Source organism: Anser brachyrhynchus (genome assembly GCF_964034855.1).
Source record: "Anser brachyrhynchus genome assembly, chromosome: W".
NCBI classification, from domain to species: domain Eukaryota; kingdom Metazoa; phylum Chordata; class Aves; order Anseriformes; family Anatidae; genus Anser; species Anser brachyrhynchus.
This window is the reverse complement of record NC_137704.1, coordinates 16321099-16338918: the sequence shown is the minus strand read 5'-3', so window position 1 is coordinate 16338918 and position 17820 is coordinate 16321099. Positions and strand designations below refer to the sequence as shown.

Genomic DNA, 17820 nt, shown 5'->3' with positions numbered 1-17820 from the left:
CCCGGAAGAACCCGATGATAAAAGGGGACTGTGAAGGGGGGGGGTGCGCACCTTTTGAGGAGCACAGACTCCCCGGCCGCCCAGCGCTGTTTTGCTTGCTGATCGCTTACTCAATAAACTAATTCTTTCTGGCTAAAAGGGTAATTTATAACAAATTTGGTGCCGTGACTCGGATAGAGGTACGTCGATCGGGAAGCCTATCGAGGGGGGCGCCCCGCCGATTTCGGCGGCCTTCGCCGGGACTATTCCCGTTCGGGCCCTCTACCGACGAACCCTAAATTTCGGGCAACAAGCAAATAAAGCCGGCAAACCCCTAGGTAATCTTTGTGCACGAAGGCCGAACGAAGACCCATGGGGTGGGTAAGTATAGGCTCGTGTTCCGTTCGGTTGGGGTTGGTGATCCCAGAGTGCGTCTGTGTGAGACGTCCAATTGCGGACGAAGTGAGTGCGGACCCCTCAGTAGTGCGGTTCCCACATCCCGCGAGGGACTGGGCCACGACCAAAGGGGAAGCGGCTGCGTGTGTGTGTGAAGGCGCTCCGGAAGATGGGACAGAAGAAGAGTAAGCCTTCTGGTCCCATGGGCGGGGTTAGGTTGCCCCCTATACCCCCGGATAGTCCTCTGGGGTTAATGATTAAGAATTGGAGTGATTCCCCTTCTAGGCGGGGAAAGGACAAAGTAAAAATGATTCATTATTGTATTGAAGTTTGGGGAGATCAGCAAATTCAAGGCGACAGTCTCTATTGGCCCTTGTATGGGTCGTCCGACAACGGGGTGTGTCAAGCCTTAAATGTTTATGTGAATGCCAAAGAACCTTTTTGTTTAGAAGAAAGCGAATATGCGAATATGCGAGTTTCTGGCTGGGCTGGGGGGATCGAGTTAATTTGTATTCGTTAAAAGAAAAAGGAGGGGAGGAGAAAGGGGAGGAGAAACGTAAGAAAAAGAATCGGGAATTGGAGGTCCCGGTATCACCACCTCCCTATGTCCTGCCCACGCCCCCCCCCAAGGGCCTTCTAACCCATAGTCTTCAGGGGAGTAGGACAGTGACGTTGATCAGGGGCCGGTAACTAGGAGCCGAATTAGAAAACGGAGACAGAAATCTCAGAAACCTGAGAGCATGGGGGGGCTGTATCCGTTGAGAGAAATATCTATGGGAGGCCCGCAACCCGAAATGGGGTATGTAGCAGTCCCCATTAATTCTGGGGATGTCCGCGATTTTAAGAAAGAGATGGGAAGTTTATTGGAGGACCCCCTCGGAGTAGCAGAGCGAGTGGATCAGTTTCTGGGACCCAATGTGTACACTTGGGAGGAGATACAATCTATATTGGGGATTTTATTTACCTCGGAAGAGAGGAATGATTAGGAGAGCGGGGATGCGAATCTGGGATCAGCAGCATCTGCAAGGTCCAGCTGCAGATATTAAATGGCCATTGCAGAGACCTAATTGGAATAATCAGGACCCCGTACACCGTGGTCATATGCAGGATCTAAGAACCATTATTATACAAGGGATTAGGGAATCAGTCCCGAGAGGTCACAACATTAATAAGGCCTTTAGCGAACAACAAAAAAAAGATGAAACCCCAACGGAATGGCTAGAGAGGCTGTGTAAGAGCCTGCAGCTATATTCAGGGGTGGATCCAGGGACTCCTGTGGGGGAGGCCCTGCTGAAAACTCATTTCGTGGCAAAATCTTGGCCGGATATCAGGAAGAAATTAGAGAAGATAGAAGATTGGCAGGCTCGGGGTTTGGACCAGTTGTTAAGGGAAGCACAGAAAGTGTTTGTCAGGAGAGAGAATGAGAAGGAGAAAAAGCAGGTGCGAATGATGGTGGCAGTGGTCCGGGAAGGACAGAGGAGGATTGAGTATAAACAGGGGTCTGGAGTGGGTTATCAGAGGAAGGTGGGGGGGGGACGACAGGCCAATCGATCGCAGATCGAGGGATGTGACTTGCTTTTACTGTAATAAAAAGGGTCGCATGAAAAGGGAATGTCGACAGAGGATAGAGGATGAGAGAATGTTCAAGGAAGATTAGGGGTGTCAGGGGCTCTATTTGCTGGGGATCCGGAATAACACTGAGCCCTTGATAAAATTAAAAGTAGGTCCCCAGCAAAAGGAGGTGGAGTTTCTCATAGATACAGGGGCTGAAAGATCTACGGTCCAAGTTCTGCCTCTGGGGTGCAAAATATCGACGGAGAAGGCACAGGTGGGGCCAAAGGGGAACCGTTTGGGGTCCCCGTTATAAAAGAAATGCTGATTGAATCTAATTCGAAAATGGGAATAGGGTCTTTGCTTTTAGTACCTGAGGCAGATTATAATTTATTAGGTAGGGATTTGATAGTAGAGTTAGGTATAAGTTTGGAAGTAGTAGATAAGGAATTGAAAGTCAAATTGTGTCCTCTGAGAGTGGAGGATGAGCAAGATATAAATCCAGAAGTTTGGTATACTCCTGACAGTGTGGGAAGATTGGATATTGCACCTTTTAAAGTGACTATAACCAACCCAAGTATGCCAATACGAATTAAACAATACCCCCTATCTGAGGAAGGCAGGTGAGGGTTAAAGCCTGAGATGGAACGATTGCTACAAGGGTTATTAGAACCCTGTATGTCCCCCTTTAATACCCCAATTTTGCCAATAAAGAAAAAGGATGGTAAATATCGGTTGGTTCACGATTTAAGGGAAATTAATAAAAGAACAGTAACTAGATTTCCAGTGGTAGCTAACCCTCATAACCTGCTAAGCCATTTGCACCCGGAGGATCGATGGTATAGTGTGATAGATTTGAAGGATGCATTCTGGGCATGTCCCCTGGAAGAAAAGAGCAGGGATTATTTCGCTTTCGAATGGGAGGATCCGGATACCCACCGGAAACAACAATTGCGGTGGACGGTACTTCCCCAGGGGTTTACCGAATCCCCCAATTTGTATGGACAAGCATTAGAACGAATTCTGCAGGGTTATGACAGAATACCAGGAGTAACCCTAGTGCAATATGTAGATGATCTATTACTAGCAGGAAAGGATGAAACTGCTGTTAGACAAGTGAGTATACGGCTGTTAAATTTTCTTTGTCTACAGGGATTAAAAGTTACAAAATCAAAATTACAATTTGTGGGGCAAGAGGTAAAGTACCTGGGGCACCAGTTAAGTAAGGGAACTAAGAAGTTAGACCCTGACAGAATCAGTGGAATATTAGCTTTAACGCCCCCGCGAACTAAAAGGCAGGTGCGGCAACTGTTGGGATTAATAGGCTATTGTAGACAATGGATAGAGGATTATAGTGGAAAGGTAAAATTTCTCTATGAAAAACTCACTAGGGACGGGTTGCTGAAATGGACTGGGGAAGATGAGGAGCGACTGAATAAGCTAAAGGAAGAACTAGCACGCCCTCCAGTGTTAAGCTTGCCAGATTTAAGGAGGCCGTTTTTTTTGTTCGTGAACAGCGCAGACGGCACAGCATACGGAGTGCTGGCCCAAGAATGGGCAGGGAGTAAAAAACCTGTGGCCTATTTGTCTAAATTATTAGACCCAGTTAGCCGGGGGTGGCCAAATTGTTTGCAAGTAGTGGTGGCTGCCGCCTTGCTAATAGAGGAAGCACAAAAAATCACCTTCGGAGGGGAAATTAAAGTAGTATCTCCACACAATATACGTGGAGTACTGCAACAAAAGGCAGAAAAATGGATCACTGATGCCAGACTATTGAAATATGAAGGAATTTTAATTTCGTCTCCGAAATTAACACTAGAAACAACCTCACTACAGAACCCTGCTCAATTTCTTTATGGGGAACCAGATGGGCCCTTAGGACACAATTGCTTCCGAAATATAGAAGAACAAACAAAATTGAGACCTGATTTAGAAGAAGTGGAATTACCTGTCGGTGAACAAATATATGTAGATGGTTCCTCAAAAATAGTTGAAGGGAAACGAAAATCAGGGTATGCGCTGGTAAATGGGAAAACATTTGAGATAGTAGAATCCGGACCCCTGAGCCCTAGCTGGTCGGCCCAAGCTTGTGAACTATATGCCATCTTGCGGGCCCTAAAATTGTTAAAGAATAAAAGTGGCACAATATATACAGATTCAAAATATGCTTATGGGGTAATACATACATTTGGTAAAATATGGGAAGAAAGAGGGCTCATCAATTCACAAGGAAAGGGTTTAATACATCAGGAATTGATTGCCCAGGTTCTACAAGCTATTAGGGAACCTAAGGACATTGCTGTAGTACATATAAAAGGACATCAAAGGGGCCCCATCCTTCAGGTTAGGGGTAATAACCTGGCGGATCAGGAGGCAAAAAGAGCAGCATTAATGAGTATAAGAACTATAAAAATGAGGGAAAATTGCCCAGACTGTGGCAAAAACTTGAAGGAATTCCCATGTGATGCCTGTTGGAAGGATTTCGGCTTTAATGCTCTACAATGTAGTTGCTCGTCCTGGGAAAAGGAGGAGGGGAAAAAGTTGCATTGCTATTGTTATTTACACAGACCCATATATACATTACTCTGTTTTACGCAGCCAGAAAAGGATAAAATGGCTCAAATGGGCATAAAAGAAATAGATGGGGGTAAATGGGTATTGCCCGATGGACGGGAAATGCTTCCTAAGTCTGCAACTCTGCGAGTGCTACGGAGGTTTCATGAGAGCACCCACTGGGGAACTCAAGCACTAGTGGACCAATTCACTACAAAATATATGTGTATTGGAATATACAATGTAGCAAAACGAGTTGTGCATGATTGTCTTGTCTGTAAAAGAGTGAATGCCCGACAAATGAGGGAAAGAGTATTAGGAGGTTGGGAATTAGCGCACCGGCCTTTTGCCAGAATTCAATTGGATTTCACAGAACTTCCAAAAGTAGGAAGGTACAAATATTTATTAGTAATTGTAGACCATCTCACGCACTTTGTCGAGGCTTTCCCGACGACGAGAACAACGGCCCAAGCTGTGGTAAAAATACTATTAGAAAACATTATCCCGAGGTATGGGATTGTAGAAACAATTGATTCTGACCGAGGCCCGCACTTTATATCAAAAGTGTCCAAAGAAACTATGAAGGCCTTGGGGACGAGTTGGGAATATCATACTCCGTGGCACCCTCAAAGCTCTGGAAAGGTAGAACGAATGAATGGGGAAATTAAAAAGCAACTAACGAAGCTTATGATGGAGACAAAAACCTCCTGGGTGAAATGTTTACCGCTTGCACTATTGAATATTCGAACACAGCCTCGAGCCGATGTCGGAATCTCACCTTTTGAAATGCTATACGGTACGCCTTATGATCTAGAGATGCCATCTGATCACCCCCAGATACAGGACATTCAATTAACACCTTACTTAATACAGCTTATGAATAGACGGAGGGAGTTACAAGCGAAAGGGTTAGTAGCACAGCATCCCCCGTTAGATAAAGCAATCCATAGAATACAGCCTGGAGATAGGGTTCTAATTAAGACTTGGAAAGAAACATCTTTAACACCATGGTGGGAAGGCCCCTATGTTGTTTTACTTACTACAGAGACTGCTATCCGGACGGCTGAGAAGGGGTGGACGCATGCCAGTCGTGTGAAGGGACCAATCCAGACAAGCGAATGGGAAGCAGTCGCAGGCCCTGATGACTTAAAGCTTACTCTGAAACGGACTCGATAAGTATATACTGTCACTGTCTATGTATCGTAAAAAGGGGGAGGAGGGGGGCTTTGTGTGATTGGTAACAGGCAAGAGGTCGCAGCTAACCAAGAAACTCCCCTGAAGAGCACTACTGCTGCCGAGAAGAACCCGCACCTTGTAGTTCACCGCAACCGAACTGACAAGCGAGGCAGAGAGTGAAACGGTGGGGATCTGCGTGACCAGGTAAAAACTCCAAAGATGGGCCCTATCCACTTTTTGCAATGCATAGTAATAGGTGTAAGTATTTGCACTGTTCCTGGGTCTGCGCACCCTCATAAACCTTTTATTTGGAGCCTAATTAGATGGGGAGATTACCATGTTGTACAGCAAATAATCACCGCTGGGGGCCCTAGTTTTAAGGTCTTACTGTGTGACCTTGTGACATGGGGCAAAAATGTAGCAAATATATGTTCTGGTCAATTCAGCTTCTATATGTGCCCAAGTTCTAACCCGGGAAGACCGTATTGTAACGATCCACATGAATACTTTTGTGCCTATTGGGGTTGTGAGACTATTGCCACAGACTGGGATCCCGGAGCTGGAGTGGACAAATATTTGAAGGTGGGGTACGGGCCACCAGGATGTAACCATAATTGCAAATTCATATACATCAATGTAACCCAACCAGGAGACCAAAGGTGGACCCTAGGACAAAGTTGGGGAATTAGGTTGCATGAATCCGGAGCTGATGGGGGGGGATAATATATATAAGGAAAGAAAAAATTAAGAACCCCCAACAGGTGGGGCCAAACCAAGAACTGTCAGGAAATGTTTTAACACAAGCCTCTGAAATACAAACTACAAATAGCCCAAAGCTACTAAAGGTCATTAACAAATCAGTAGGCCAAAAATATGAAAAAAATGAAGGGGTGACTGAAAATAACGTGGAAAATCATGGATGCTAGTTATTACTTATTGAATCAAACAAATCCCAACATCCCTAAACCTTGCTGGTTATGCCTTGATATAAGGCCTCCATATTACGACGCCATTGGGGATCTGGGAGAAGCCACCCGTTCACGTAACCCCAACCCTCCACAATGCAATTGGGGAAGGGATGTAGGAATAACATTGACGGAAGTAACTGGGAACGGTAGGTGTGTAGGTACAATCCCTAGTGAGAAGCTTCATCTATGCAGTATTATGGAGAAGGTTACACCAGGAAGTAGAGAAAGGTGGTTAATACCCGCAAACAATGCTAGATGGGTCTGCTCATCGATAGGTGTTACCCCTTGTTTATCACTTGAACTCTTTAATGTATCCCAAGATTTCTGTATACAGGTAATAACTGTACCAAGAATTCTATACCGTTCTGTCCTGGTTCCAGTTAGGACAGAGTTAATTTTTCCTCCTAGTAGCTGGTAGGGTGCTATGTTTTGGATTAGGATGAGAAGAGCGCTGATAACAAGCTGATGTTTTAATTGTTGCAGAGCAGTGTTTACACCAGGCCAAGGACTTTTCAGCTTCTCGCTCTGTCCTGCCTGCCTGTCTTTATCTCAACTCACCGGCTTCACTTTCCCGTTTCTCTCCCCCATCCCAGAGAGGGAGGGGGGAGGGTGAGCGAACGGCTGTGTGGTGTTTAGCTGCAAGCCGGGTTAAACCACAACAGTCCTTTTGGCGCCCAACGTGGGGCTCGAAGGGTTGAGATATCGACAAATTTGACCAGAGTGTGTTAAACTAAAATTGGTATAAGTATTGGACCTGCTTAATAGTTGCTAGTCACGATGTTGATTGCCTTAATCTCCAGTCTGCTGTGCCTGTTTTCCAAATTGAGTTTTATAGTGCGTTTCTGTATGTGCTCCCTGTTGCACTGTTTATCCTTTCCGGGCCCTGGTTTAAGATTGTTATGGTACTGTGCGGTGTAACAATGGCTTATGAAATGATGAAATAGCTGGTCACGACTCTAACCTGGTATTTGTACTCAGCACTGACGTCGACTCTATACTTTGGAAACCATATCTCGGAAACTATTAGCAATTACACCTATTGCCTGTTTTCGTCAGGGAGCCAATCTGTGAAGGGGACAGGGGAAGACATGTTTCCCTACCTGTTCACTCTCCCTTTCTCCTTCACCACCACCCTCTTATCCCCCGAGCTAGTTACGGTGGTTCTCCGAGATGTTGAATATCCTTGGGATACTCAGACCAGCCTGCTCTTGTTGTTATGTCTCCTGAATGCGCTTCAGGTTTTGTTGAGGGTTAAACAACTACTTAGGAATCTCATCCGGAGATCTGTCTTGAGGCGGGATAGTTGCGAGTGGCAGGGAGTGTGGGAGGATATGGGCAGGTTTCTAGAGCAGTGGTCACCTCCAGTGTTTTGGACATTCACCCCTGAACAACTGCAAAATCCTAAAAAGCTGGCAGAATGCTTGAAAAAAAGGTGTCATGACTCTGGCAGTTCCAAAGTGACACAAATCACTGTAGCGTGCTGGGGTCTGGCTTGTGCCTATCGAGCTGCAATTGATGCTACTAGCAACCTAGCTCCAGCTCCTGCAGCCGCTCCAGTTCCAGCTCCTGCAGCCGCTCCAGTTCCAGCTCCAGCTCCAGATCCTGCAGCTGCTCCAGTTCCAGCTCCTGCAGCCGCTCCATCTCCTGCAGCCACTCCAGCTCCTGCAGCTGCTCCAGCTCCAGCTCCTGCAGCCACTCCCGCTCCAGCTCCTGCAGCCGCTCCAGCTCCAGCAGCCACTCCAGCTCCTGCAGCCGCTCCAGCTCCAGCTCCTGCAGCCGCTCCAGCTCCAGCAGCCACTCCAGCTGCTGCAGCCGCTCCAGCTCCAGCTCCTGCAGCCGCTCCAGCTCCTGCAGCCGTTCCAGTTCCAGCTCCTGCAGCCACTACAGCTCCTGCAGCCGCTCCAGCTCCAGCTCCTGCAGCCACTCCATCTCCAGCTCCCGCAGCCACTCCAGCCCCTGCAGCAGCTCCAGCTCCTGCAGCTGCTCCCACTCCTGTGTCTGGGTCAGAGAAACGAGCTGTAGCAGTGCAAGTTGACCCCGCAGAGGGTATTCCAACCCCTGTGGCAGACCCTGTGTCTGGGTCAGGGAAACGAGCTGTAGCAGTGCAAGTTGCCCCTGTAGACAAGGTGAAAAAATGGTATAGAGAGTCAGGTCGTTTAGAACGCAGACAGTCTTCTGCTAAGTCTGGGCATAGTGAAGACGAGGCTGGGCCATCAAAGGTGCAGGAGACTGAAGATGAGGATGGGGATGTCGAAAAATCAACAGTAACTACCCGGACTCTATACCAGCGTGAGCTGCGAGATGTGCGAAAAGATTTTGGTCGCTGTATAGGTGAGCAGCTTGTCACCTGGCTGCTCCGGTGCTGGGACACCGGAGCCAATTATGTGGAATTAGAGGGCAAGGAAGCCAGACGGCTGGGATCCCTTGCTAGGGATGCATGTATTGACAAAGCAATTGGAGATGGAGCACGATCTCGCAGCCTCTGGAGGCGTCTCCTGTCAAACCCAACGTGGGAGCTTGGGAGTGCGCATATACGAGTACAAACGGGGCAGACATTGTAACAGGACCACTCGGTAACAAGGACACTCTGTATTATCACTCCCCAAAGGGTAAAGAGGGATATCCTGGGATACCAGGTCCTCAGGATTCATCCTCAAGTACTTTCTCATTCTGACCCCAAGTCTCTCACATGATTTCTGTGTTGCACACTAATATTATTCCAGCCAGGATCGGCAAGTGGTTATTTCTGCCCTGCCGGTATTACCCCTGGTCCTGGAGGATGAGCTCTTTCCCATTTTTGTATAGCAGCTCTCCTCCTGATCATTCCCATTTCTTTCCCTGTAAACAGCATATTTATATACACAATTCCTCCCCCCCCAAGAGTATAAGTTAAGTCCTAGGAACTGGTCTAATGGTTCAGCTAGCCTGATGGGGTCCTCAATTAAAGACTTCATCTCCTTAAAACTCCTAACCTCTCTGCTGGTAAGGAGGGGGGGAAGTTCACTTGAGGATACACAGTTAGTGTTAGTACTGTTAGTATCAGGGAAGGCGAAATTCTCAGTACCTCTTCTACCTTGTTCTAATTCTTACCAGAGCCTAGAGTACGCTCTTCTCTAGGGACAGTGTTAATTGCAGTCCCTGTCTCCCTTCCTGGAGCGACTGCTGCTGTCACCGGTGCAATATTAAGATTATAGGGAGCATAACTTGGCTCCTCCTCCAAAAAAAAAAAGGAATCTTATTGTTTACACATAAATTTAAAGCCTGAATTTTCATCAGGCCCGTATTTTGGCCAAAATACTGCTGTTTCCTTAATTGGTTCTTTTGTCCAGACTAATACACAATATTTAACCTTTTTTTTTTTTTTCTTTTATCATCTCCTCTAATTTTGAGATTATTTTTCCAATTTCCTATAATTCTTCAGGAAGAACTTTCGGTAGGCACTCCCCCAGGGATATTTCCCTGTCCCCTGGAACTCATATTTCCCATTTTTCCTAGCCCTTGTCAGTGTGCTGCTACAGAAATTTCCCTCCTGCAGGGTACCACACACTAACATTCCGATTCTGGAAAATGGGGGTGTACTGCCAAGCACTTCCCCGTGCAAGGACTACCGCACACCAAATTTCCCTGGTGTATTGCCAAGCACTTCCCTGTGCAAGGGCTTACCATACACCAAATTTCCCGAGACTCTTCCTTTCTCTCCCTTATCTCACGCTTCGTCCGTCTCCGGCCGCGCCCCTCGCGGAGCTACGGAACCGCGGATCAGGACTCCACACTCGCTTCGTACAAAAGTACGTCTCAATCACACGTCACACAGAGTCTCACCCCCAAGGCAATACTTAATATTTCTTACCTTGGTCTGTGCACAGAGTTACCGGATCAATTCTTAAACCCGGAGTGCCTACCTTCTTCCCTTCCCCACTCCTTCACGGATCCTGCCTCTTTAATCAGTCTCTGGCCCTCTGTCAGCTCTCCGCAGAACCGCCACCGTCGATGCACAGGACCGCTGAAATCAGCGGGGCATGCCTTCCTGCTGCTGCGGCGGTGGGGCTCCCCGGTAGGTGACTGGCTCCCGGACGAGCCCCCAAATTGTGAGAAACACTCCGTAGCCAATAACTTAGGCTCAGGCGAGGATCTCAGTGAAGTAGTAATTTATTCGCGATTGCCATGGCGGGCGTCCCACAAGCAGGAGCGCGCCTACTGGTTCCAAAACACAGTTCATATACTTTTTGATGACAGGACCCTCCCCTGTTTCCCCACTGAGTGGGTAATCCAGGTTCACAATCTATCTGATGCTTCACAGACAATGCATGGCCTTCAGTTGCCGGCCTGTTAAATTTCAAATTTCTTTTGACTTTGTTACTGTTTGAAGTGGTAATGTTTCTTCACTTATCTGACTTGACTTAACACCGTGATTTTCACCTAATTGTTCTAAGGAGTCTGGTTGTCTGCATTTTACAAGGTCGCCTGCTAAGTTTTCTTATCACTGCAAGCATATCTCAATACCCCATTCCTTACCTTTAAACAATGTAACTCTGCAAAAACAACATTTTTATTCCCACAGTGGGAAAAAGCATTTGCAATTGTACTCTGTCCCCCGGATATGATTGTACCGATCCTGGATGTAGTCCTATAAGCTGTAGAGCACGTAGTGGGAAATGGAACGCCACACATGTTCAGCTGAGAAATGGTACTTGGCTGAAATGCTCATATTGAGAAGGTTTTGGATCCGGATGTGAAACTGTGGCAAGAGCACAAGACAATTCCATGGTCAAATCTTGAGCTGTCAGCGTGATAACACCACTGAGGAACAGCATGTGGTGTGGGTCTATCGTTGGAAATGGCAGGATGAGAATGGGAGGCGTGTTCTTTAAACATTTCTGGTCAGCTTATAATATGACAGGCCACCAAAGAGAACCGAATTGTGACTGTAAGTGGAAACCCAACGTGGGAGCTTGGGAGTGCGCATATACGAGTACAAACGGGGCAGACATTGTAACAGGACCACTCGGTAACAAGGACACTCTGTATTATCACTCCCCAAAGGGTAAAGAGGGATGGGATGGTCCTTTTCCAAACGGGACGTGGGCCCTAAAGGGACATTATTGGGTGTGTGGCAAACATGCGTACAAGAGGCTACCCGGAAACTGGTCGGGAATATGCTATGTGGGGTACATAAGACCCTTGTTCTTTTTATTGTCACAAACACAAGGAAATCATTTAGGAATAAGATTATATGATGACCTGAACAGAGTGAAACGATCTATTAATACTTCCTTAGCTGGGGGTAGTGCCCAAAAGAGGGGAAAGGATGAATGGCCTCCTGAAAGAATCATACAGCATTATGGGCGAGCTACCTGGAACCCGAATGAGTTGGTATCAGGAGCCCGAGAACCTATTTATAATTTGAACCGAATAATTAGGTTGCAAGCTATCCTCGAAGTTGTAACCAATCAAACAGCGACGGCCTTGGATCTTCTGGCTGATCAATCCACTCAGATGAGGAATGCTATCTTTCAACATAGAATGGTCTTAGACTATTTACTAGCAGAAGAAGGGGGAGTGTGTGGAAAACTGAACGATTCTAATTGTTGTTTACAAATTGATAATAATGGAAAAGTGGTTAAACAGATAACAAAGGAAATTAGGAAGTTAGCCCACGTCCCAGTACAAACCTGGAAGGGTATGGATTGGGATTTCTTTTCGTGGTTGCCTGGTGGACCATGGGTTAAAAGGATGTTATTTTTATTTTTATGTGGTGTAATGACGTTATTGTTTATACCTTGTGTTGTGGTTTAACCCGGCTGGCAGCTAAACACCACGCAGCCGTTCGCTCACCCTCCCCCCTCCCTCTCTGGGATGGGGGAGAGAAACGGGAAAGTAAAGCCGGTGAGTTGAGATAAAGACAGTTTATTAAGACAGGAATATAATAATAACAATAATAATAATAATAGTGATAATGATAATAATATTAATAATAATAATGTGTAAGAAAACAACTGATGCACAATGCAATTGCTCACCACCCGCTGACCGATGCCCAGCCTATCCCCGAGCAGCCGGCCCCCCACCCCGGCCAGCCACCCCTATATATTGTTTAGCATGATGTCAGATGGTATGGAATACCCCTTTGGCCAGTTTGGGTCAGCTGTCCTGGGTCTGTCCCCTCCCAGCTCCTGCTGCACCCCCAGCCTGCTCGCTGGCAGGACAGAACGAGAAGCCGAAAAGTCCTTGGCCTGGTGTAAACACTGCTCTGCAACAATTAAAACATCAGCATGTTATCAGCGCTCTTCTCATCCTAATCCAAAACATAGCACCCTACCAGCTACTATGAGGGAAAATTAGCTCTGTCCTAACTGGAACCAGGACAGATATCCACCCCTTATTCCATACCATTTATGTCATGCTCAGGTTACACTCTTTCCAATACATTCTAATTAATCACCATTTTCATCTATGATATATAGCAATCATGGTAGTGATGACATACAGTATTATATAATAATTAACATACTACAATTCAACTCATGGGCTATTCTCACCCAGTATCAAATCCCCTTGAGGTACACACCGGACCTCCCCATTCTTTTGCATTACCCACCAAGTGCATCCAGGTCCCTGAGCAAAAGCAATTCCACGAATGGGTTTGCCTTTTCCTGAGGCAGGAGTAGCCCAGACTGTTTTACCCAGCATGTTTCTTACGTGCACTACAGGAACTTTATCCCCTTCTACAGTGTGTAACAGATTTGATTGGGCAGGTCCAGCTCGGTTGGCAGATCCCCTGGTATTGACTAACCAGGTGGCCTTTGCCAAATGTGTATCCCAATTTTTGAATGTCCCAGCACCCATTGCTTTCAGTGTAGTCTTCAACAGTCCATTGTATCGTTCAACTTTTCCAGAGGCTGGTGCATGATAGGGGATGTGATACACCCACTCAATACCATGTTCTTTGGCCCAAGTGTCTATAAGGTTGTTTCGGAAATGAGTCCCGTTGTCTGACTCAATTCTCTCTGGGGTGCCATGTCGCCATAGGACTTGCTTTTCAAGGCCCAGGATAGTGTTCCGGGTGGTGTCATGGGGCACAGGATATGTTTCCAGCCATCCGGTGGTTGCTTCCACCATTGTAAGTACGTGGCGCTTGCCGTTGCGGGTTTGAGGGAGTGTGATGTAATCAATCTGCCAGGCCTCCCCATATTTATATTTCAGCCATCGTCCTCCATACCAAAGAGGTTTTGACCGTTTGGCTTGCTTGATTGCAGCACATGTTTCACAGTCATGAATAACCTGTGCTATAGTGTCCATGGTCAGGTCCACCCCTCGATCACGAGCCCATCTGTAGGTTGCATCTCTACCTTGATGGCCTGAGGTGTCATGGGCCCATCGGGCTATAAATAATTCACCTTTATGTTGCCAGTCCAGGTCCACCTGAGCCACTTCAATCTTAGCAGCCTGATCCACCTGCTGGTTGTTTTGATGTTCTTCAGTAGCCCGATTCTTGGGCACATGAGCATCTACATGGCGTACCTTTACAACCAGGTTCTCTACCCGGGCAGCAATATCTTGCCACAATGCCGCAGCCCAGATGGGCTTGCCCCTGCGCTGCCAGTTGTTCTGCTTCCATTGCTGTAACCACCCCCACAGGGCATTTGCCACCATCCATGAATCAGTATAGAGATAGAGAACTGGCCACTTTTCTCGTTCAGCAATATCTAAAGCCAGCTGAATGGCTTTCACCTCTGCAAACTGACTCGATTCACCTTCTCCCTCAGCAGCTTCTGCAACTCGTCGTGTAGGACTCCATACAGCAGCTTTCCATCTCCGATGCTTTCCCACAATACGACAGGACCCATCAGTGAACAAGGCATATTTCTTCTCATTTTCCGGTAGCTTGTTGTACAGTGGGGCTTCTTCAGCACGAACCACCTCCTCCTCTGATGATATCCCAAAGTATTTGCCTTCTGGCCAGTCCATAATCACCTCCAAGATTCCTGGGCGACTGGGGTTTCCTATTCGAGCCCGCTGAGTAATCAGTGCAACCCACTTGCTCCATGTAGCATCAGTTGCATGATGCGTAGAGGGGACCCTTCCTTTGAACATCCAGCCTAGTACCGGCAGTCGGGGTGCCAGGAGGAGCTGCGCTTCAGTACCGACCACTTCCGAAGCAGATCGAACTCCTTCATATGCTGCCAATATCTCCTTTTCAGTTGGAGTATAGCGGGCTTCAGATCCTCTGTATCCCCGACTCCAAAACCCCAGGGGTCGACCTCGAGTTTCCCCAGGTTCTTCCTGCCAGAGGCTCCAGGTGGGACCATTCTCCCCGGCTGCGGTGTAGAGCACATTCTTTACATCTGGTCCTGTTCGGACTGGCCCGAGGGCTACTGCATGAACTATTTCCTGCTTAATTTGTTCAAAGGCTTGTCGTTGCTCAGGGCCCCATTCAAAAGCATTCTTCTTACGGGTTACTTGGTAGAGCGGGTTTACAATCAGACTGTAATTTGGAATATGCATTCTCCAAAACCCCACGACACCTAGGAAAGTTTGTGTTTCTTTTTTGCTAGTTGGTGGAGACATAGCTGTTATTTTGTTGATCACATCCATTGGGATTTGACGACGTCCATCTTGCCATTTTATTCCTAAAAACTGAATCTCTCGTGCAGGTCCTTTAACTTTATTCTGTTTTATGGCAAAACCGGCCTTCAGAAGGATTTGGAGTATTTTCTTCCCTTTCTCGAAAACTTCTTCTGCAGTGTCACCCCACACAATGATGTCATCGATGTACTGCAGGTGTTCAGGAGCTTCCCCCTGCTCCAGCGCAGACTGGATCAGTCCGTGGCAAATGGTAGGGCTGTGTTTCCACCCCTGGGGCAGCCGATTCCAAGTATATTGGACTCCCCTCCAAGTGAAAGCAAACTGCCACTTCCCTCAAAACTCCCCAAATACCAAGAAAGGCTCACTGCACCCATTAGAATTGAACAAAAATGGATATATGAAATTATGGACTACTTAGGACATGCATCTTTTTGTCATGTTCTTGACATAACTTCAGATTACTGAAGTTGGCCAGGGTAGAAGTTTCATAAAAATAGTCCTTCTGTTTATGTCAAAATTTGTTTAGAAATGAAGCCTGGTCTGGTTTAAAAGCTCTTTATGCACAGAGAATCCTGCCATCAGGCAGGATGGCCTTACACCCATTTCCAATCATACATCAATTTGGCAGAAAGTGAAGATTAAGCACAAACTAACTAAGCAGTAGTTCTGTCAGATGGCTATTTCTTATTTTTTTCCAAAATATTAACATACTAGCAAGTATCAATGAAAGTTCTGAAAGAATAACTATACAAGCAAACTATATATAGGTTCTGCATAACAAGGAGAAAAAAGTTCATACATTAGGAAACATTTTTAAGATCTTCAGTCAAATACCCAATATACCCAATACACAACAGATGCACTAACATTTTTAAAAAGTTAAAGGAAAACAAGAATTGATTCACAAAGACTAGAATCATAGAATTATAGAATCATAGAATCATAGAATCATAGAATCATAGAATCATAGAATCATAGAATCATAGAATCATAGAATATCCCGAGTTGGAAGGGACCCATAAGGATCATCGAGTCCAACTCCTGGCACCTCACAGGTCTACCCAAAAGTTTAGACCATGTGACTAAGTGCACAGTCCAAACACTTCTTAACTTCAGACAGGCTTGGTGCAGTGACTACTTCCCTGGGGAGCCTGTTCCAGTGTGCGACCACCCTCTCAGTGAAGAACCTCTTCCTGATGTCTAGCCTAAACTTCCCCTGCCTCAGCTTAACACCGTTCCTGCTGGTCCTATCACTGGTAATTACGGAGAATAGGTCAGCGCCTGCCTCTCCACTCCCCCTCTCGAGGAAGCTGTAGACTGCGACGAGGTCCCCCCTCAGCCTCCTCTTTTCCAGGCTGAAGAGGCCAAGTGACCTCAGCCGCTCCTCATATGTCTTCCCCTCTAGGCCCTTCACCATCTTCGTCGCCCTCCTCTGGACACTCTCCAACAGTTTCACATCCTTTTTGTACTGTGGTGCCCAGAACTGCACAACGAACTCAAGGTGAGGCCACACCAGCGCAGAGTAGAGCGGGACAATCACTTCCCTCGACCAACTAGCAATGCCGTGCTTGATGCATCCCAAGATACGGTTGGCCCTCCCGGCTGCCAGGGCACGCTGCTGGCTCATATTCACCTTACTGTCAACCACAACCCCCAGATCCCTCTCTGCAGGGCTGCTCTCCACCATCTCGTCGCCCAGTCTGTACGTATACCCAGGGTTGCCCCGTCCCAGATGCAGGACCCAGAACTTGCTCTTGTTAAACTTCATGTGGTTGGTGATCGCCCAGCTCTCCAATCTGTCCAGATCTCTCTACAAGGCCTTTCCACCCCAAAAGAGTCAACAACTCCTCCAAGTTTGGTGTCGTCGGCAAATTTACTCAAAACACCTTCTAGTCCTACATCCAAATCATTTATAAAAACATTGAAGAGGACTGGCCCTAAAATGGAGCCTTGAGGGACCCCACTAGTGACCATCTGCCAGCCAGATGTGGCCCCATTTACCGCAACCCTTTGAGCCCTGCTCATCAGCCAATTGCTCACCCATCGGATGATGCTTTTGTTTAGCTGTATGCTAGACATTTTGTCCAGTAGGATCTTATGGGAAACTGTGTCAAAAGCTTTACTGAAATCCAAAAAGATCACATCAGCTGGTTTCCCTTGATCGACTAGATGGGTGATCTTATCATAAAAAGAAATCAAATTTGTTAGGCAGGACCTACCCCTCGTGAACCCATGTTGGCTGGGACCAATGACTGCATTGTCCCCCAGGTGCGCTTCAATAGCTTCAAGGATCATACTCTCCATAATTTTACCAGGCACTGACGTGAGACTGACAGGCCTGTAATTGCTAGGGTCTTCTTTCTTGCCCTTCTTGAAAGTTGGCACATTTGCCAGCTTCCAGTCAACTGGGACCTCTCCAGATTCCCAAGACCGTTGAAAAATAATTGAGAGAGGTCCCGCGATGATGTCAGCCAGCTCTTTAAGCACCCTGGGATGAATCCCTTCCGGACCCATGGACTTGTATGGATCTAGGTGGAGCAGCAAATCCCACACACGTTCAGGGTCGGTTGGGAGTTTGTCATTCCCACCATCATGGTCCTCCAGCTCAGGG

The 17820-nt window shown here is 46.9% G+C and overlaps 1 protein-coding gene across 1 annotated transcript in view; it reads left to right on the top strand.

The window, feature by feature from the left end:
- Positions 1 to 17820, top strand: part of LOC308184748 (uncharacterized protein) — a 435815-nt gene that overhangs the window by 54290 nt on the left and 363705 nt on the right. The gene's annotated exons all lie outside the window — the stretch shown is intronic.